The 21,928-nt window shown below is 37.4% G+C and overlaps 1 long non-coding RNA gene across 1 annotated transcript in view; it reads right to left on the minus strand.

Annotated features, from left to right (window-relative positions):
* The window catches only part of LOC119039531 (uncharacterized), a 53,889-nt gene extending 32,426 nt beyond the window's left edge, over positions 1-21,463 (minus strand). The window contains exon 1 of the long non-coding RNA XR_005080639.2: positions 21,383-21,463. This is a non-coding gene — a long non-coding RNA (uncharacterized LOC119039531). The remainder of the gene's footprint in view (positions 1-21,382) is intronic.
* Positions 21,464-21,928: the final 465 nt, after the last annotated feature.

A 21,928-nucleotide genomic window follows, 5' to 3' on the forward strand; every position in this document is an offset into this window, starting at 1 on the left:
AAACAGACATTACCACCCTCTTTTCAAGGGACCTCAGGATGTTTACACAGAAATTCCCTTTATAGGCACACACACTCCCTGCCCACAGTCTTGAGCCATCTGTACCACGTGGAGAGGCTGAGAGCAGGTACAGGCAAGTCCCTTTCTGTGACTGTCCCTCGCCTACTTTCCTCCCATAACAAAGCATTCCTTGTCCACAAAAATCATCTTGCTAGTGCTATCCTGCGTGATACAAGCCTTATGCATATACGAAGCACAAATGCACACACACAAGCTAGAGACATAAGATAGTTTACTTTTTGACAGAAAAAATCATAAAAAGACTAAAAATTACCCAAATTCTCTCTTTCTCTTTTTTCTCTCACACACACAAACACAATCACCCCAAAAATTTAATTTGATACTAATCATCCCATCAGTTTCAATACTTTGAGATCAGTAAGTGAGATAGCCCACAAGTTAGTACCACATATTTCATAGGGCAGTGTAAAATACAGCTGAATTTGTTCCTTATGGTATAAAACATTCTCTTTCCTTTAGAAAGAAAGTAAATATAAAAAGATTTAGAAAGAAAAACAAGAACAAAAATAAAAAATTTCTATTCATTACCACCCAGAAACAAGGACTTGGTTATAAAATATTCTAAAATTCATTAATTTCAAAGAATTGATGTGGCTTATTATTGTGAACATTACAAATCAGGCCCAGGATAATATATGAGGAACTATGACAAGGAGAGCAGAAAACTTACACTGTGATTGTTGCATATTAAGCTCAAAGTTTTGCAGCAATAGAAAGATGAGAGAGAATTAGAGCAATCTTATGTTCTGATGCAAAGATACATACTTTGCCTGCAAAAAAAAAAAGATTTTCTCAGATATTTTTTTGTGTAACATTTCAATTGTCTTACATTTTCTCCTGTTTGCATCCTAAGTGTCTTCTCTCCTCTCATCTCTTGCCAATGTAGCTATTGATCCAGTGTCATGTCCCAGGTCCTGTTCTGCACAGGGAAAGGGTGCAGAACAGTGATTCCTGTTCCTCCAGTCCCAAACAAGCTCAGGGGGAAGGAAGGGACCTGTATTGCCATTTGCATATGATCCCCGCTGAAGCCAGGGAACAGTTATTTCTTTGAAGAGATGTCCTTGAAGGGGGAAAAGTAATAGAGTGACACACAGGAGACCTTTGCAGATTGATGACACAGCACTGGAGCTGACAAAACCTAGACATTGAAAACTATCTCATCCCTTACATTAAGGCTCCCAGACCTCAGGAATCTAAGAAAGGCAAAATTCATAATTTAAAAATGATGACAGGGCATAGGACTTGAAAACTTTAAATTTTACCGAGTGAGGAACAGTAAGAAAAATGACAAAATACCTCTTATTAGAGCCACTCTTTTGAAAAGGGAAGGACAATTTTACCTCCCTTCTTAATGACCGCATATTGATTTATAAGAACTGATTGACACAGTCCTTATTTTGGTCCTGGTTGACATTTCTAGGCTGTTGAAACCATGCTTGTCCTGCTCTATTCCGAGGACTGATATTAGGGAAACACTCCCTCAGGCATCCCCCTGGAAAAGCTCTTGTCTCCTTGGCAGAGTTTTCGGCAGGCTTCAGATGTCATACAGTTTGACACTGAAGCCTCTGGTTCATACACCAACTGCACAAACTCTGAAAGTAGCTGAATACTTTGCCAATTAACTCCCCTGATGGATCTATAAGGATTTATGTTCTAATGTCCACTCAGGTAACTCCTGAATTATCTGTTAACATGTATATCCACATGGGTTCACAAAAATGAATTAAAACAAATTCACTGAGCAAAACGTTTTGCTATAAACAGTTACAACAATTTAGATGAAATTTTGGGCAGTATTTTTTAAAGTGTTTCTCTATCTCTCTGTTCAGCAGAACACATTAAAAATACAGCTGGTCTCTTCTCTGTTAGAAGAACCTGAGCCAAAGTCAAGGTGAAGGGGAATTGCTATTTGGTCAAGTATCTTCTTTGAGGACAATGCAACATGTACCATCAGGGCTCAATTTGGTGAGTCTGTCACAGGACTCTGTAAAAACCTGAAGGCAGATTTTTATCAGAAAACGGAGGGCTGTAGCTGGATCTTTCCACCCAAGTAATTATTTGTTAATTAAGAAAATGTCCATATTTTCAAATAATGTATACTGAAGTATATAGGAAGGAATTTACAGAGTTTACATTAAAATATGTCAACCATGTAATGAGTACATAGATTTAAAATGTAAAAAGAGAAGAATAAATGGTGTAAATGTGGCAAAATCACAGTAACTTTTGAAGTGGATGGGTAAATGGGAGTTCGTTATCCTACCCTCTGTACTTTTGAGACTGTTTGATCCTAATAAAATGTAAAACTAATAGTTGAAAGGAAAGGCTACAAGAAAAAATAAATTTATGTTATGTTGGTTGGAGCAAAGGAATGGAAAAGGTCAGTTATAAGATTTTGTTTGGAAGCAGAGGGAGACAGACATTGAAGCATTGACAATTGGTACATATGCAACCTGTAAGGTACAGGTTCAAAAGTCAATCAGCATGCAACAATTATTGTACAGGCTGGTTCTCAGGCAGGAATCATCAATGGATACTTCACCTGGAAGAGTTTTGTCTGATGAAGAACAAGATTCGCACATGACTTATTAGTTGAAAGAGGAAAAACTCCAAAGTATACAGTGGATAAATTGAATAATACCTTGCCCAGGTGATCACAACTAATGTCTATGATGGCCAGAGAAAGACCATGTATGAGAACTTAAGTGGACAAAGGCAATGTCCAAGGGATGCAGGGTAAGACCTTAGAAGAATCTTGAGACCTTGGACAGCCATGTGAGGACCAACAACCTCACTGGCTAGAAACTTAGAACTTATATTAGATAAAGTGGAAATAAGAGTCTTCCTCTTTTTCAAGTTTAAAAACAACTAAAACCCAACTTAAATACTTCAAAGCAATCTGAACTCTTGATTTAGAGAGAACATCAAGAGCAATTGCAGAATTTTAGAATGACAAGAAAATTAGAAACTCATATATGAACATGTGACATGTTCTAAGAGTTATTTTATTGTTATAAATACTTTATTTATTAAATAAGAAAAATAACACAAATGAGTAAAGAAATCAATTCAAGAAGTTATATGAACAATAAAACAAACCCAGTGAGAAGACATAATGAAATTTTAAGCAGAAAATGTATAATTAAAAGAAGTAGATTGCATACTTCAAAGAACAAGTGTTTGAAGGGAAATAATGACTTTTTCTGACAAACGTAATCTCAAAAAGAAATTGGAAAGCATAAATTCATGAAATTAAGTTTAAAAATATGATATAACCAGAGAAATGGATATTGCTTTCAAAGTATAAGAAAATAATACATATTACCATTCTTACACAAAATAGTACAAATTATAGCAATTCTTATAAAAAAGTATACAAATTATACACAGATATACTATAAGATAAATAGCTATGGGAAAAATCAAAAATGTTACCAAAGAATAAGGTTCATAAAAAGATCTAGGTTCAAATATGGTTTTATAGATTAGTTATTTCAAAGTATTAAGGGACAGAAAATTCTCATATTATATAAACTTTTCCATAACTGATGAAAAGCTTCATAGCTCACTTTATGTAATGAGTCTAAAAATTTATGATATGTGAACTTTCCTGTATAATTGCTATGTACTTCAATAAAAAGGTAACATAAAAAATAACTTCTATCTTCTATATACATAAATTCTAAGCTCTTAAATAGTTCAGTCATTCTTTACAAAGCAATACATTAAAAGCAATTAGGTCATTACCAAAAATCTTATTCTTGCCCTATGATTTCTTAGTAAAAATTATAATAATAACATTTATTATATAAAATAAAAAACTATGTAATAAGCTAAAAAGTCACTCAGTGAATATCTATACATTATATACAAAACCTTGAACTAGAAATAGAATAAACATTTATCTAAAGCTAGCTTAGTATATAAGAATAAAATACTAGAAACAATCTTATTAAAATAAGGAAAGAGGCAAAGATTTGAACTACTGCCTTTCTTGAACCTTATTTTAAAAGATTCAATCAACAGCATAAAACAAGAAGTGTAAGTAAGTTGTTTAACAAATTACAAAGGAGGAAATACAATAATTATTGATAATGCCTATCATTTGACTAGAAAAATGGAGAATCAGCTGAAAAAATCTTCTACAACTAAAAAAAGTTCAGATATAAAAAATATATATGTAAAAACCAGTATCTGCAGTGAAAAATGATTATTTTCACAATGGAAAACAAAGTATTTAATACCCAGGAATTCACTCAACAGAAAAAAATGGGCAAAAGAATTTTATAATAGAAATAAAATATATTGATATGCACAACATTCTGGTATGAAAATAAATTATTGTCAAGTAAATTTAAAAATGAAAACAATGTTGATAAAAAAAAAACCTCAAAGTGCTTGTTTGTTTTTTTATAAACATGGCAAATTTATGATCAAGGTTCACTTTTAAAAATATGGGATGGACTTCTGGCCAAGATGGAGGCATAGGTGGAAATACTGTGCCTCCTCACACAACCAAATTTAAAGACAACAAAGATTTAGAAACAAATATGCAACCAAACAGACAGAAAGGTAAACTGTACCAAAGTCCCACAACAATGAACCATTTGTCCAGACCGGTAAAAGGGGCGGAGTCGGCCATGGTGGAGAGGGGTCCGGGCAGCAGGGGGCAGTGATTGGCGACCCGGGCAGCTACAGATGGAAACCCAGTAAGGTTCTCAAAGAGGCTGGCTGACCTTGGACACACATTTGTGTGCAGAGAAACCAGGCAGGTTTCAAAACTATCAGTGAGACAGACCGTGCAACCCAGGGTCCCAGCGACAGGAAATAAAGCCTAAAAGCGCCGATTGGAAAAACTTTTGGGGGCTGAGGTGCTGAAAGAACCCTGAGAGGCTCTCCTACTGAGAGGCTCCCAGCACCAGAGGAGAGTTTGTTGAGGAGACCCACAGGGTCCTAGAACGTACACAAGCCCACCCACCCAGGAACCAGCACCAGAAGGGCCCAGTTTGCTTCTGGGAAGTGGCAGCAGGAACTGAAATCCAAGAGAGCAGAGCAAGCACTATTGTTCCCTCTCAGACCCCGCCTGCACATACAGAGTCACAACTCAGAGACTTGGGTTGCCCCACCCTGGTCAACACCTAAGGGTCCACCACTCATACATAACAGGTGCGAACAAACCAAAACATTATGCCTCAAGCAGAAGAACAGCTGAAAGCCCCAGAGCCAGTACTTCTACGCAACCAAGAGATAGCCAACCTCTCGGATGCACAGTTCAAAACACAGGTGATCAGGATGCTCACAGAACTGGTTGATTTTAGTCACAAATTAGAGGAACAAATGAAAGTTACACTAAGTGAAATGAAGGGAAATGCACAGGGAACCAATGGTGATAAGAAGGAAACTGGGACTCAAATCAAGGGAGTGGACCAGAAGGACAAAAGAAACATTCAACCAGAAAAGAATGAAGAAGCAAGAATTCAAAAAAATGAGGAGAGGCTTAGGAACCTCCAGGACATCTTTAAACATTCCAACATCTGAATTATAGGGGTACCAGAAGGGGAATAGGAAGAGCAACAAGTGGATAAGTTATCTGAACAAATGATACAGAAGAAATCCCCCAATCTGGCAAAGGAAATAGACTTCCAGGAAGTCCAGGAAGCTCAGAGAGTCCCAAAGAAGTTAGACCCAAGAAGGAACACGCCAAGGCAATCCTAGAAGCAGCAAGAGATAAGGGGACAGTCACTTACAAAGGAGTCCCCATCAGACTGTCAGCTGATTTCTCAAAAGAGAAGCCTTGCAAGCAAGAAGGGGCTATAAAGAAGTATTCCAGGTCATGAAATCCAAAAACCTACATCCAAGATTGCTCTATCCAGCAAAGCTTTCATTTAGAATGGAAGGGCAGATAAAGTGCTTCTCAGATAAGGTCAAGTTCAAGGAGTTCATCATCACCAAGCCCTTATTATATGAAATGTTAAAGGGATTTATCTAAGAAAAAGAAGATAAAAAAGATGAACAGTGAAAGGACAGCAAACTCACAGTTATTAAGAACCACACACCTAAAACAAAAGCAAACTAGGTGAACAGCTAGATCAGGAGTGGAACCATAGAAATGGAGATCACAAGGAGGGTTAACAAGGAGGGAGGAGGAGAAGGGGGGAGAAGGTACAGAGAATAAATAGCATAGATGGTAGGTAGAAAATAGACGGGGGGAGGGCAGGGATAATACGGGAAAAATATAGAAGCTATAGAACTTGTGACACATGGACATGAACTAGAGAGGGGGAATGGGGGGGTGTGCAGGGTGAAGAGGAATGAAGTGGGGGAAATGGGACAACTGTAATGGCATAATCAACAAAATAGATTTAAAAAAATATATATGATGATACTTGCCAAGAATATTTTGAATAAACAAGGAATATGCAAAAGGAATTTCCCAGTCAAATATAAAAATAGCTATTAAGAGAAAATAATTTTGTGCTGGAAATAAACAAACAAACAAAAAAACATATGCCTAAAACTTGAAGTGTATGTGACAATAGATTAGAGAAAGGGCAACAAAATTCTCATTTTCCATCAAGCAAAGCAAAATCATCTAAGGAGCAATTGGAACATACACCTAAAAAAACCCAGGAACATCCATAAATGAGGACTAAAAGCTGTGGCAAGGCCTGTAAAACTTGCAAATGTACATGGCATGTACTTCCTGACCCTCTTCCCTTGCTAGTTGCATGGAATGAGTACTCAGTGCTGAATGAGGCCTACAGTGCAGTCAAAGATTCTACCCCACTCGGCTTCTGAGTTTGGTTCTGCCCTCACTCTGCCACATCCCCCCATTCTGGGTCAGACAAAAGTGCTCTAGACAAAAAGACATGGTGATCTGTATGATGTGTTGATGGGAGGATTCCTCTAACTTCAACTCGCCTCTGCCCTGTGGCTTATGTCCATGGGAGCTCTTTCTTTACATGTGGGAATCTGAGAATAGAGGGAACCTCTGCTTCTGCTTGTTGGAACTGCAGGTCACTAGAAGCCTAGAAAACAGATTGAGAGTTAGCATGGACCTTGTGAGGGTCTGAGAACTGCTCCACATCTCCCAGGCCTCACAAAAGAACAGGAGAACCACTTACCCCTTCCTGTACCCAATAGAGGGTCATGAAAGGTCTAAGGGAAGCCAAGCTGAGTGAACTATGCCTGACTGCCGAGAAGAGCAACTTACATGGGCCTGGTAAATGGAGGTCTGGTGAAACCAGAGCCAAGTTAGTGGGGCCAAAGTCGATGACCAGCATCCAGCGCAAGACACCTGGACAATTCACAGGCAGCCATGTGGATGTGGAATATGCCCAAGGACTGGATCAGTGCTGTCAGCAGTGAAGCCCAGCAAAGAAGCAATAATCCAACCATACCACCACTATCCTATCATATACAACATAGTGTACACACATGACACATATGCATACATCTCAACATGACGTTCATAAGCCCCTTCATCCTAAAAAAAAAAGGCAAGGACAAAACATGATTGAATTATACAATGCTTCTGGATTTACTGAAAAGCCATTGCAATGAACTGAAAGAAACTTGCAATTAAATAGATTTAATTGCTTGCTGCTGGGCAAGCTTGAGGCTAAAAGCCAGAAATTAAATTGGGTTAAAAAATAAATTCTATTTTTGCATGCCTGAGTCAGTGACTGTGAAATTCATGCTTATTATACTTTAATCAAGTCAGATCTATTCTTGTTTGGCAACCCTTGATAGCTTCCCAGTTGCACTTCAAATGAAATCCAAACTCATGGCCCATAAGACCCTGTGTGGTCTCTCCGAAGTTTACATCTATTTTCTCTCCTTCTTATCCACAATATCCCAGCCATACAGTTCTTTCTTCTCAAAGACGGCAAGATCTCGCCTGTCTAAAGCTTTCTTCCTTTCACAGCCCTTTGTCTGGACTTCTGTTCCTTTGCTTGAAATGAATTTCTTAGTTTGTTTTTCTCTTTTTTTCTTTTTATTTTTTTATTGATCATGCCATTACATTTGTTCTATTCCCCCCTCCGTTCCCCTCCACCCTGCACACCCCTCCCCCACCATTTCCCCCCTTTAGTTCCTGAACATGTGTCTCAAGTTCTTTAGATTCTGTATTTCCCCTACTATTCTTGCCCTCCCCCTATCTATTTTCTACCTACTGTCTATGCTACTTATTTTCTGTACCTTCTCCCCCCTTCTCTTTCTCCCACTCCCCTGTTGCTAATCCTCCATGTGATCTTCATTTCTATGGTTCTGCTCCTGATCTAGCTGTCCTCTTAGTTTGCTTTTGTTTTAGGTGTGGTTGTTGATAACTGTGAGTTTGCTGTCCTTTCACTGTTCATCTTTTTTATCTTCTTTTTCTTAGGTAAGTCCCTTTAACATTTCATCTTTAAACGTTCCAACATTCGAATTATAGGGGTACCAGAAGGAGAAGAGGAATAGTCACAAGTGGAAACCTTATTTGAACAAATAATAAAAGAGAACTTCCCCATTCTGGCAAAGGAAATAGACTTCCAGGAAGTCCAGGAAGCTCAGAGAGACCCAAAGAAGTTGGACCCAAGAAGGAACACACCAAGGCACATCATCATTACATTAGCCAAGATTAAAATGAAGGAGAGAATCCTAGAAGCAGCAAGAGATAAGGGGACTGTTTTCTCTTTTAAATTCCTTTGTATTCTTTAATTCTCACCTCCAATGTTACAGCCTTAGAAATGCTCTCTGATTTTCCTAACTAAAATTGGATTATTTTCTAATGATCCTTTATATGTATCTTCTTCATAATGCTTTGTAGAACAAATTCTCTGTTTATCTCATTTACTCATTTGTTGTCTTTATCTGCCTCCTCTCACTGAATGTAAACTTCAACTTCCTGAGGGCTAGGACATCATTTGCTTTTTTTTTTCCCCATTGGGAATCCCTATTTCATGCCATAGTGCTTGGGGCATAGGATGTATTCAGTAAAGCTTTTTTCAATTAAATAAATTGCTCAAATATTTAAAATCATGCTATAGAAAAGTGTGCATAGATAAAAAGAAATATTTATGATATATTAAGAGAAAAAATCAAATTATAAATAGATGACCTCAATTTTACATGTAGATGTAAATATGAATACATGGCTGAATACCACATTTTTTAAACCCTGAAATAAAATGTACCAAAATTAACAGTGATTATTTTGAGGTCATGAGATTACAGACCATTTTTATTCTTTTATACTTTACTAAATTTTTCAAAATTTTTATCTTACATATACATAAATTTTTTAAAGTATTAAATATCTCAGATATAGTCATCGTCTTATGGAATTTTATATTTTTGAGTCTTTTTTCTTCTTTGTGTTTTCATCCATTTTTAACACTATGTAAGAAAGAGTAGATTATTGTAGAAACAGGAGACTCGGGTTGAAATCTATCTACCTCCCAAAGAGCATGTAACCTGGAACAAGTTACTCAAATTGTCTGAGCTTCCACTTCATCATATAATGGAAAGTGTGTTAAATGGGAATCATTAGAAATATCTCACAGGAGATGATAAAAAAAAACTTCCCAGTGTGCCTGGTGTAAAAAAAATGGGGAAAGAAAAGTTGCTGAGTAGCTGCCCTCCCACTTCCCATGTTTTCTTCTCATCGTGCCCTTACATGTTGTTCTTTCCCCTTTCCTCTTCCTATTTGATCTGCAGCCCATCAGTTGCAGGATTATGTCTGGAGTGTCTTCTGGATGCAGAACTCCTGCTCATTTCTTTGAGAAGACTTGCGTGCTCAATATAAAATGGACTCCATGACAAGGTCAGAAAAACCCAGTACTCAGGGTACTGTGTGAGCTCTGGTTCTAAATGATCACCACCATTTTCCTTTCTCTCGCTGTTTCCTGTAGAGCATTGAAACTCTTGGTGCTAAAGGATGAAATATACACCCTTTAGGCTAGAATTTGAAAAGTTTAGGGAAAGAAAAATGATCATATAAATAATATTCTACATGCCTTTTCCTGGCCAAAGGAGAGGTCAGAAACTTCAAAGTTCAAGATTTAAAATAACTTTGGCACATAGGTGGGTGGGGGTAAGAAAGGACAGATTTAATTTCAAAAAGAGAACAAATAAATTTTCATTTATTTTCAAACTAACTCAGGAGAGATTCGAAAGTTGCAGTGTTATGATCTGGTTGGCTTCTTGCAGCAGCATTGGGCATTTCCATTTCATGTGGGCAGAACAAAACAAGGCAAACAACCCAAGATTAAACAAAAACAGGTGGATGGAGTGGCACATTTACATTTTACCACCTGGTATAAGAGTATTTTCCTCTTAAGATTTTATAGACTTGGGGCTATTGAAGTAATAACACCATCTATAAATCAAATCAACATTCATTAAACTCATTGGGAGAAATTTAGTTAGGAAAATAGCCTAGATGGACAAAAAGGCCTTTGTTTTTCTTGTATTTTACAATAGGGAGCATTCTATGCTTTAAACATTAGGGTGGGAAGGAGCTAATGATAGAAATTATTTTAGTGTGGGATTGGACTTTGGGGAGACTGTGCTTCTCTAAAGCGAACATATTTACAGGAGGAGACTGAGGTTAGATGGATAGTGTATTTTCTTTGGACCCCCAAATAATAACCCTAATGTGATTTCCCTCTCCGTCTGTCCACTATATCACCCTACCACCAGCAACATTCTCTGTTCCCTGCCTGATTCTGGTTTATTTCCATAACTCTTCCCAGATGACCAAAATATTTCACTCTCTGCAGATGGATAATGCTAAGGCTGTTGCCATATGTTTAGAAGCAACAGATTATTATATAATCATAACTGTACACAGCACAGCAGGCTTATCTCTAGACACCAAGACTAAAATATCCACTTAAAACTCAGATAAACTCTCTTTTTACTGGAGACTTGCCTTTCTGGCCATAATATCCCTCCAGATTTTTTTTTTTTAAACTCAGTCCTTCAAAGCTCATTTCAAACCAGTTTCAGTTCATAAAAGGTGCAACATGTCCCAGGCTCTGGGAGCTATGTTAAGTATTGAATATAATAAAAAAAAGGAAAAGGGGTGGGGGAGAAAACTTCCAGCCTCTTTCTGGAAGCTTTATAACTTACCTTGTTGACATATCATCTACTGTTCCTTAAACTAAGCTACAGAGGATAACTAATTTTTATAAGCTACTCACCTAGAAGTTGAACCCAGGTGTATATAATTCTAAAGTTCATGATTATTTTATTATTCCAAAGTTGGAGATGACACAGAGGGAATAAATATTTGTTCTAGGATTAGTCGAAATTCTATTTATTAGATGTAACCTTGGAAAGAGAGAACATTGTGTTCATTTAGAAGAAATTCTTTGGTAAGTCTACCTACCCTTGTCTTGTTTCTGATGATACCTTTGGTTTGTGATGAGATGCCAAGGGCATAATGGACAAGAAAAGGAATTTGTGTTGCTCCTGGGAGAGGGAGGGGGAAGAATGAGCATAAAGCCTGTAAAATCTCCTTTAGTCTCCTCAGGGCTTGTGAGTGGGGTATCTATGAAAACAGTTAAATAAAACTTGAGCTTTGAATCCTGGTTGACCTGAAGGGAAGAGAGACACACAGTTCACATAGATCCAGGAACTGAGGGGTCAGGGAGGACCCTACTGATCTGTGGACTGGAGTTATACCTGATGGACTCTTTCAGCAGCCGCTCATCCTGACTCTCCTGTTGGTGAAGAAATATCTACCTTTGTGTTGAAAACATAGCTATTCGAACTACTTCTGTGCGGCAGAAGAACCAGAAAACCAACTCTAAAGGAGTAAAACATACATTATGCCTTCTTAAAAGATTGCTTTTTAAGGTGTACATATGTTCAAAGTGGATTAAGGTCAGATTGTAGCAGGAAAGCCCCATACCAACAGATGAACTTTATCTCACAAGGAAAGTTCAGGATCCCCAGATTGGAAGGATAGTGGTGAATCATAAGGGGATGAAGCAGCCACGTCTTTTTTACTTGCTAGAATCAGAGTGTTTTTCATTCAACAGTGATGAGTAAGAAACTTCTGCAAAAATCAATTCAATGCTTTTAAAAATGTTGTTTTTTTAACAATGACCTCAGACTTGGTGCAACCTGGACAGCACATTGAGAGGCCCCATTCCAATGCAGTTTAAAAATCTCTACCCCAGAGCCAGCCTGGGCAATCATAGTCTGCTGTATTCAGTACACTGTCCATTCTCCCATAAAGCTGGTGTGTTATACTGCAACAAGTATCTGCAGGAAATGCCAGAACATCTACTTAATGATTGATGACTGCATAATGGCAAAAGGAAAACACATCATTTCTGGTTTCAACCAAGAATCCTTGGCAAAATTGCAATGTCTTGGGTTGTGTGTGTGTGTGTGTGTGTGTGTGTGTGTGTGTATGTGTTTTCAGTGCCATGCCTTTGCTTGATATAGTTTTCTGGTTAAATAATGACAACACAAGAATGCCAAAAAAGTTCTTCAAGTTAAAGGGTTAAGGTTATTCTAACTATGGCTAATCTTTACTGTTTCAGAGAGCAAAATGAAAAGTGCTTAGTGGGAAAACATCAATCAAAAAAGAAATCAGGGGCCCTGGCTGGTGTAGTTCAGTGGATTGAGCGTGGGCCTGAGAACCAAATGACCATGGTTTGATTCTCAGTCAGGGCACATGCCTGGGTTGCAGGCCAGTTCCCAGCAGGGGATGCACAAGAAGCAACCATACATTGATATTTCTCTCCCTCTCTCCTTTCCTTCTCTTCTAAAGATAAATAAATAACAATTAAAAAAAAAGAAATCACTGCTTACTACTCAACACAATTAAATGCACAACAGTGATTGCCTTTTCTAAATAAGCAGTGTACTAATCAATCATCACTTATAACATGGTCCCTTCAAATAATTAAGCTATTATTTTCATGTCTTATTTATTATTTGAAGAGGAACAATGAGATCTTTAATAATAGAACTTGAAAATAGAACTTTAAAATAGAACTTGATGCTTCAATTTCACATCTTCAGAGGAAAGAAAGCCAATGTTCTGGAGTGAATAATGAAAATATCAAACTGTTTTCTAATATAATTGTCTTTTTAAAAAATAATAGAGCCTACTACCCATTTCTGTTCCCTATATCAGCAATTTACAACCAATGTGCCACAAGAATTTTTAGAACATGCAATATCTGATTATTTAATCAGACACCTTGACCTTTTTTCTCTTAGATTGTCATACAAAAAAATGACAAGAGCCAACACAACGATAGCTGTCTGGTGTGAATAAATCATAATTATACATATATATTTTTTTGTCAGATGGGCAAAAAATATATTGTTTGATATACAGCAGGATTTTAGTAATTAGTTTATGTGTGCCATGAGATGAAAAAGTTGAAAATAGCTGCTTTGGATACAGCATAGATTCTCTGTCGAGCCATTTATAGCAACTAAATAAGCACTCTACCCTTTTTAGGACCCTTGAACAGCCAATCCAAGAAGCATAGAAATAATACTGTATCTCATTATGAAATAGAGTCACAGACTCACACAATGAGAAAACATACATATCAGAAATAAACACAGGTGTTGGGGGCTGAATTGTGCCCCCATGTTCATGTGTTAAAGCCCTAATCCCTAATGTGATGTATCTGGGGACGGGACTTTTAAAAAAGTAATTATGATTAAATGGGCTCATAAGGATGGGTCACTATTGCAATAGGAATGTCATCCTTATAAGGATGAAACACCAAGGATATACATTCTCAGAGGAAAGGCCATTTGAGGACAGAGCAAGAAGTCAACTAACTGCAAGCCAAGGGAAGAGGCCCCAGGAGAAACCAAACCAGTAAACACCTTGACCTTGAACTTCCAGCTTCCAGAACTGGGAGGAAATAGATTTCTGTTGTTTAAGCCACCTATGCTATAGTATTTTGTTACAGCAGCCCTAGCAAATGAATAAGGCCTTACCAATAAGAATATACCACTGTGGGGTTTTTGGGGTTTTTTTGTTTGTTTATTTTTTATTTTATTTAGTTATTTTTTCAAGTACAGTTTTTTGTCTATTTCTCCCATCCCAGCCCCCCCTGCCCCATCTCCCCACCTCCCTCCCATTCCCCCACCCCAGTCCTCATCCCTGTGTCTTTCATATTTGTTCCTCCAAATCCCTCCCCTTTTTTTCCCCTTAACTTCCCTTCCTTCTCCCCTCTGGTCGCTGCCCATTTGTTCTCTATTTCAGTGTCTTGGTTTTTATTCTGTTTGCTTGTTTGTTTTGTTGTTTAGCTTCCTGTTAAAGGTGAGATCATATGGTATTTGTCCTTCAATGCCTGCCCTATTTCACTCAGCATAATGCTTTCCAGTTCCATCCATGTTGTTGCAAAGGGTAGACTATACCACTGTGTTTTAATACTGTCATCAAGTTTATCATTTCAAATTCAATTAGCTTTCTTTCTACAATTTATTTGCTCCCTTGAGCAACACAGACACTTTACTAGATGCTAGGATCAGCCTTGGATCTCATCAGAAATGACCCTGCCCTGATGGCACTATGTTCTCATTGAGGGACAGACAAAAAATGATTAAACAAGCAAATAAACAATGGAATTTTAGGGATTGATAACGGCTGAGGAAGAATTAAATACACCGAGATGACAGAGGGCCTACTGGAGTGACTGCTGTAGGAGTGGCCATCAGGAAGTCTTTGTGAGCAGTGGGTATTTAAGTTGAGACTTGTAGGATGAGAAGGAACTAACCAAGGGAGGAGCTAGGAGAGACGTTTTTCAGACAGAGGCAAAGCCCTGATGGGAAGGGGCATCTTTGCTTGAGGCTCTAGAAAAAGACCAATATAACTAGATCATGAGCAAAAGCAACAATGGTATGATGTATTTAAAGAAGAGGCAGGGGCCTAGAGTGCTGCAAGGAGTAAGTATTAAAGGCCTAGAAGGGTTCTATTGTCTGTTTTATAGAGTAGTCATTGATACAAGACTACGCTTTTATTTTTCTCTACTCCTTTGTAATATACTTTCTCTCTAGGATTCTGCGAGTCTACACCTGTCTTGCTTTTCTCCTACACAAGGGCCTGCTCCTTCTAAATCACCTGCTTGGCCCTTTTCTTTTCTATGAGTAGTGTAAATGTCAAAGGGTCCCATGGCCTTGCAGGAACCCTCTTCTTTTCTCTCTTTCTCATTTATCCAGGCTCTTGATGTCACATGGTACTTGCAATCCACCCTTGCATGTCTAATAGACAGTGTCATATTATCATGGACTAAACAAACTTTTAATTTCCACCTCTGACCTATTTCTCACCTAGTTTCCTCCATCCCATGTAATGACACAGCCCTCCCAGTACTCATTTGTTCAACTTCAAGAATAGAAAATGCCTCCCATTCTTTTATTCCCCATTTCCACAATCTATCAGCTCCATCTATCCATTCAACCTCCAAAAAACACCTCAGATCCACCCACTTGCTTTCACCAAGTTCAGTTACTATTCTTTGTTGTAATTAGAGCAGCAGCCTCTTAATCTTTGAATTTCTATCTCTGCCCTCCCTGCCACCTATTCTGCACCCAGTGATCAGTGATCCTGTAAACACACAAGTTGCATGGTGTCACTTCCTCCACTGGCCTCCCACTGTACTTAGAACGCAATCCAAGGTATCAGGCCAGGTTTGTCTGCTTACCCAAGCCCTGCCAGCACCTCTCCCCCACTTATCCATTGGGACCCATGCACTGACCCCACTCCTCTTCCTGCAAACTCTTCCTGTGGACCTACTGCACCATCGTTTGCTCCGTCCAGCATGTTCTATCTCCAGACTTCCACGTGTCTGACTCCTTCTCACCTCAGCTCCCAGGTCTTCTCAGAGAGGTTTTCCATGGCACCCAATAGAAAGTGTTTTCTCGTACTATCCTTGCTTATCCTCCCTTAGTCTCAGTCACATTACACTGCTTATTGCCTTCTTTGAACTTTCCACAAGCTAAAATAATGGTTTTATTTTCTCTCCCTTTAGTAATATTTAAGCTCCATAAGGACAGAATGCTTTCCTACCTGTTGTAGTCCCCAGATCTATGCCAAGTAAATGAATGGAATCTGTAGCTCTTTCTTGCTAATGAAAGGTTTTCTTTTATAAAGATTTCCAAGAAGGCTTTTAATGATATACCTGTAATAAAAATAAAATAGATAGCTACACCTTCCCTCCGTACCAAGATTCTTGTTGATAGAGGTAAACTATTGGTTCGAATAGCCTACGCTTAGTAGGACACAATGCTATCACACACTTAGTGTGCCTCTGTTTTGTCTAGCATGATTTACCTTGCATCAAGAGAAGAAAACAAATAATTTTCTTTTTCTTTTAATTTCTTTCAAGGAGTTCACAAACCAAATAAGGAGAAATGTTTTAAAAGCTATAATATGATACACAAAACAATGATAAAAGATGGGCACAGAATATATATTATGGGGCAATTTGCTCCCCATGAGAAAGTAGCAGAGGGGGTAACATTTGAACAAGGCTTTGATGGACAAATGTGACCATCAGAGAGGCCAGACATTTACGAAGTGGAACTGCTTGACAAGTTTGCCAATGTGAATACATGTGATATTTTCCAAGAACAATGTGTCAGATCGGGGATGAGAGTGAACAATGATCTGATACAGCTTGATATCAGAGATGGTACAATTTGGTTTCCAATTCTACAACTCTAGGTTTCTATGCTGCCCCTGTAGATCAGAGTATGAAAACTAAATCTAGTTTACAGATGTCTTTTGTTTAGTCTACAGTGTTTTTAAAAACCCTAACTGGATGCCAACATTAAAAGTCAGGAGATTTCGTGTACAAATGTGAATTTCTGACTTTCCTTGAAAAACCAGATGGTGCGTCAAGACTGGCCAGCATTTCACAAGGCCACCTGAGGCTATGGTGGCAGGTCCATTCGAGGGGACAGGCAGGCAGGCCAGACTTTTCCAGAGTGTCCTCCGCACTTGCTCCCACAGTTTACCTGCTCGGCACCATGAACTCTGAGCTTACCGCCCTGGGCTCAATGTATTTACACTGACAAAAAAAATTACGAGATTTAAGATGACTTTAAAAAAATTGTTTAAAGATCTCACTTATTTATTTTTAGACAAAGGGGGAGGGTGGGAGAAAGAGAGGGAGAGAAACATAAACATGTGGTTGTCTCTTGTGTGACCCAACTGGGGACCTGGCCCAAAACCCAGGCCAGGACTTTTGCCTGGGTGGACTTTTTATTTTTGATTTGTAAGCATTCTTTGTATATTCCAAATAAATTTATTTAATTGAATATATACTAGAATACATTGTCCCAATCCATGGCCTGCCCTTCACTCTTATAATAATACCTTTTGACAAAATGAAATCTTAATCTTTATGAATGTCAGTTTATCAACTTCTTCCTTTATTATCTGTGCTCTTTTAACCTGTTTTAAATTTTATATTTGAACTGGTCATTGCTGAGACATTTATGCCCACAACTATATAAAGATAATGTGATTGTTCCTTATATACTAACCTCATAACCAACAACTGTAATAAATGTATTAATTTCATGTACTCAATAACAGTGTATTTTCTTATCTTACTGAGCATTCTGAGACTTACATGACAATGCTGAATGGAAGTTATATATGTTATCTATTACCAACATAACAAATCTGTACATCTAGTAGCTTAAAACAACAAGCATTGATTATTTCATAAGCCAAGGATGTGGGTGAAGTTTATCTGAGTCCCTCTGGCTCGTGATGCCTCACAAGACCATAATCAAACCAGTCAGCCAAGGCTGTGGCCTTGTAGAAGACTTCGGTGGGGAAGTGTGGTGGAGGTGATTAATTTCTAGTCTCACTAACATGTTTGTGGGCAGGCCACGCTCCCTCACTAGTTAGACATTTTCACAAGTCTACGTCAAGACACAACAGCTGGCTTCTCCCACAGACAGTGATTTAAGAGAGAACAAGAGAGAGTGAGAGTCTACATAGAAACATGGAAATGACCATCTTTTTATAATCTAATCTCAGAATATCACCCATCATGTCTGCCGTATTAAATTTTTTTAAGGTAAATCAACAAACAAAGCTGACCTTCTCTCAAGAAGAGAGGATTAGCCCTGGCTGATGTGGCTCAGTGGATTGAGTGCAGCCTGTGAACCAAAGAGTTGCTGGTTTGATTTCCAGTCAGGACACATGTCTGGGTTGTGGGCCAGGTCCACCCAGTAGGGGACATACAAGAGGTAACCACACATTGATGTTTCTCTCCCTCTCTTTCTCCTTCCCTTCCCCTCTGTCAAGAAATAAATAAATAAAATCTTTTAAAAAAAGAGGACAAGATTACACAGGAGCATGAGTACCAGGATAAAGGGACCTCGTAGCGGGTGGGACATCTTGGATGTTGCCTACTACACAACCGGTGATGAAGAGCTTCCTGGCCCCATTCCTAATCTTCATGCAATACTGTCAATATTTCACTGTTAAGTTTACTCTTTGTTGTATATTTTTAATCATCTCTTTAGATTGAGAAGGTCCTTGTCTACTCAAAATTGTTAAAAAGTTTTCCTTAGCCATGCACATATATTGAATTTCATTAAATGCTTTCTCTGCATCTATTGAAATAATCATGTGATTTTTCTTCTTTGTTTTGTTAATGTGTAAATTTGAATTAATTAATTTTTAAGTGTTAATCAGTCTTTTCCTGATAAGAACCGAAAGTGGCTGTGGTGCTACACTTTTTACACATCAATGGGTTTTATTTGCAAATGTTTTGTTTAGGATTTTTGTTTGTTTTGTTTTGTTTTTGCTAATGATCATAAGAAAGATTGACTGATAACAGCCCTTTCTTGTAATGTCATCATTAGGAATTGCTATGAGTTTTCCTCTAATAAACTCATATAAAATGAATTTGAGAGTGCTCCTTACTTCCCAGAATGTGTATAAAACTGATATTATTCTCCTTTAATGTTGGAAAATATGATCCACAAAGCTAGTTGGGGAGGGGGGTCTGAAGATTTCTTTGTTGGATTTTTTCATTAAAAATGTTAGCATTTTAATAAATGTCATTCTATTCGAATTTTCTATTTCTCCTATCACTTCTCTTAAAACAATTACACATTCAATCTGAGATTTAAATTTATTGTTGTTTATAAAACCCTCAACTTTTTAATGTCTATAGTATCTATAATGTTATCTCTCTCTTATTTATTATAATGCTGATATTTTATTTCTCATTACTTTTTTTCTTGACTGGTCAAACCAGAGTTTTATTACTTTTAATGTTTCCAAAGAACCAAATTTTGACTCTTTGATATCTATTATATCTTCGTTTTCTACTTCATTAACTTTATCAATTCTCTTATGTTTATTTCTCACTTCTACTTTCTTTGTATCTAATTTGCCTCTTTTTTTCTAATTATTTGAAATAACTATTATATTGTTAAGCTTCACTCTCTCTTAATTTCAAATACATCTAATCCTGGCTTTGAATTCCCCTCTCATTAAGGTTTTAATTGCATTCTAAAAGGCTTAATGTACTTCTTATTTCATTCAGGTTAAAATATTTTTATTTGTGTTATGATTGTTTTTTTGACCCATTGGATATTTAAAACTGTTACTGTTTTCAAAGTTTTCTACCATTTGAGGATTTATAGAAATTTTAAGAATTTTTTTTCTAGTTTAATTTCACTCTGGGTAGAGAATGTAACCTGACAGATTTTAATACTTTCAAATTGTTTGAGACTAACTTTATGGCTCAGCATATGATCAATGTTGCTAAACATTCTCAGTGTTCTGGAATTGGTGTTAGAGTTATTGGGTATAGTGATGTATATATGTGTCAATGAATAAATCACATTTTATAATTCTACTTTTTCTTTAACTGTTTGCTCTGTTAGTCACTGAGATGAGCGTGTCATAGACTACCATGATGACTGCACTTGTCCATATATTTTGAAATTTTTTGTTAATTTCTGCTTTACATATGGTATTTTGATGCTTCCTTTTTGTGTTATACAATGTCAGTACTGTTATCTTTTCCTGGTGGATTAGGTATTTAGGCTTGTTTTTGTTAGTTTAGTGGGAATATGATTCACATATAGTACAATTCACCCACTTAATATGTAAAGTACAATGGACTTAAGTGCATTCATGTTGTTGCACAATGACCACTACAATCAGTTTTAGAATATTTTCATCACTACTAAAAGAAGTTGTGTTTATTTTAAATTCCATGACTAGTAACGCTGGTACATGGGTCAGCTATGGGCTGTTTCTTGTAACTACTGCTGTGTTTACATTTATTTTGTCCTGGCTCCTCACATACTTGGTCATTTTGAATGAATGCTGGGCATTGTAAATAAAATACTTCACAGGCTCTATGTCATGTTATTTTTTTTTCAGAGAAAACCTTTTTCTCTTCTGGTTAGATTGTGGGCAAATCTCCTTAAATCCAATCAAGAATTCAGATAATTCAAGCCCAAATTTCTATCTTCGTAAGTGCTGGTCTATTTCTAATTACTGCTTTATTCTGAGGATATAGCTTTCCAAACATCCCAAATGAGATGTTGGAATATTTACCAGGCACCTCCTTTGAAATGCTCTAAAATGCAGGTTTTGTCTTACCAGTAAAACGAGTTTGCTAAAAAGCTGTGCTTAATTAACATTTTAGCTTCTAGCTGCTGTTCTCTGCTTTCTGGTATGCTTTTACTACATGCCATTTACAACTTTGCAAATGCTTTGAGGGTAAAACCTGTATTTTAGAATCACTTCTCTGAAGTTCTCCTTCTTGAGTCATTAGACCTTCAAGTTCCCCCTAGCTTAATAACCCTGAACATCAATTTTTGTCTCCTCAAGCTAGTGAGACTACAGACGGCTTGAGCTATCTCTTTTCTGGTTGGCTTCTTAGCCCTGCATCTCTTACAAATTAGTCAATGCCTCTTGGAGAAAAGTAACCAGGAATATTAGGATCACCATGATGCACTTTTCTTCAAAATCACAGTTGCTCTCTAAGGCTTCAAACAGCTAGGGATTCTTATTTTCTTTTGCTCCTAATTTACCCACATTTTATAGGTATCTAAGTAGAATAATAGGCCTGTACAAAAAAAAGCAGAAGTCACAGACTATTAAAGATTGGCAGATGGAAAAATTTTTGTATGAGCTTCAGGTCATCATTATTGCCAATACTGAAATTTTAACATTTTCCCTGTAAAATTAAATCTGATTTTGTTATCTAGGTACATAGAAATTTATAGCTATAAAATATTTCAGCATATGTCTCTTTCTAATTCCCCTATTTTGCAAAAGACTCACCAATGAAGGGGTTGAGATTAGAACACACAGCCTCCTGCTCTCAGTCCGTGGTGCCGCATGAATAATACCACCATATTCTCAAAGCTTCATAATTATATTCTCCTAAAACTGCAGCAGGGTTATTTTTTTTAGCTGCAGTGACTTGAGAATGAATGTACTCTTGAAGTTATGCAAATGGTTTCTATAAATACATCAACATATTGTAGTCAGATCAGTCTCCCAAGGTGGAAATGATCATCCTTTCATTCTGCATCTTTTATTAAACAAACAAACAAAAAAAAACAACCCACATGTTCCAGATCAATGAATGACAACACGTGCGGGCAGATTCATGCTTGAAACAAACCTAGGGCAGGTATAATGGTTCCGGAGCTGGAGAAATGTCCACATCTATCGGTGGGGACTTGGGGAGTAAAACCAGAGAAGCCCATTAATCTGAAGTAAATTATAGCACCTCGGCCCCGTTTCAGCAGAACAACTCCCCTGTTGGTACTTTCGCTGCTGCCACTAACTGTAGTTAAAGAAAGTTCATGTTTCTCAGGAGGC

Source organism: Artibeus jamaicensis, unplaced genomic scaffold (assembly GCF_021234435.1).
Source record: "Artibeus jamaicensis isolate MK-2021 breed Jamaican fruit bat unplaced genomic scaffold, CSHL_Jam_final contig_519, whole genome shotgun sequence".
Lineage (NCBI taxonomy): Eukaryota > Metazoa > Chordata > Mammalia > Chiroptera > Phyllostomidae > Artibeus > Artibeus jamaicensis.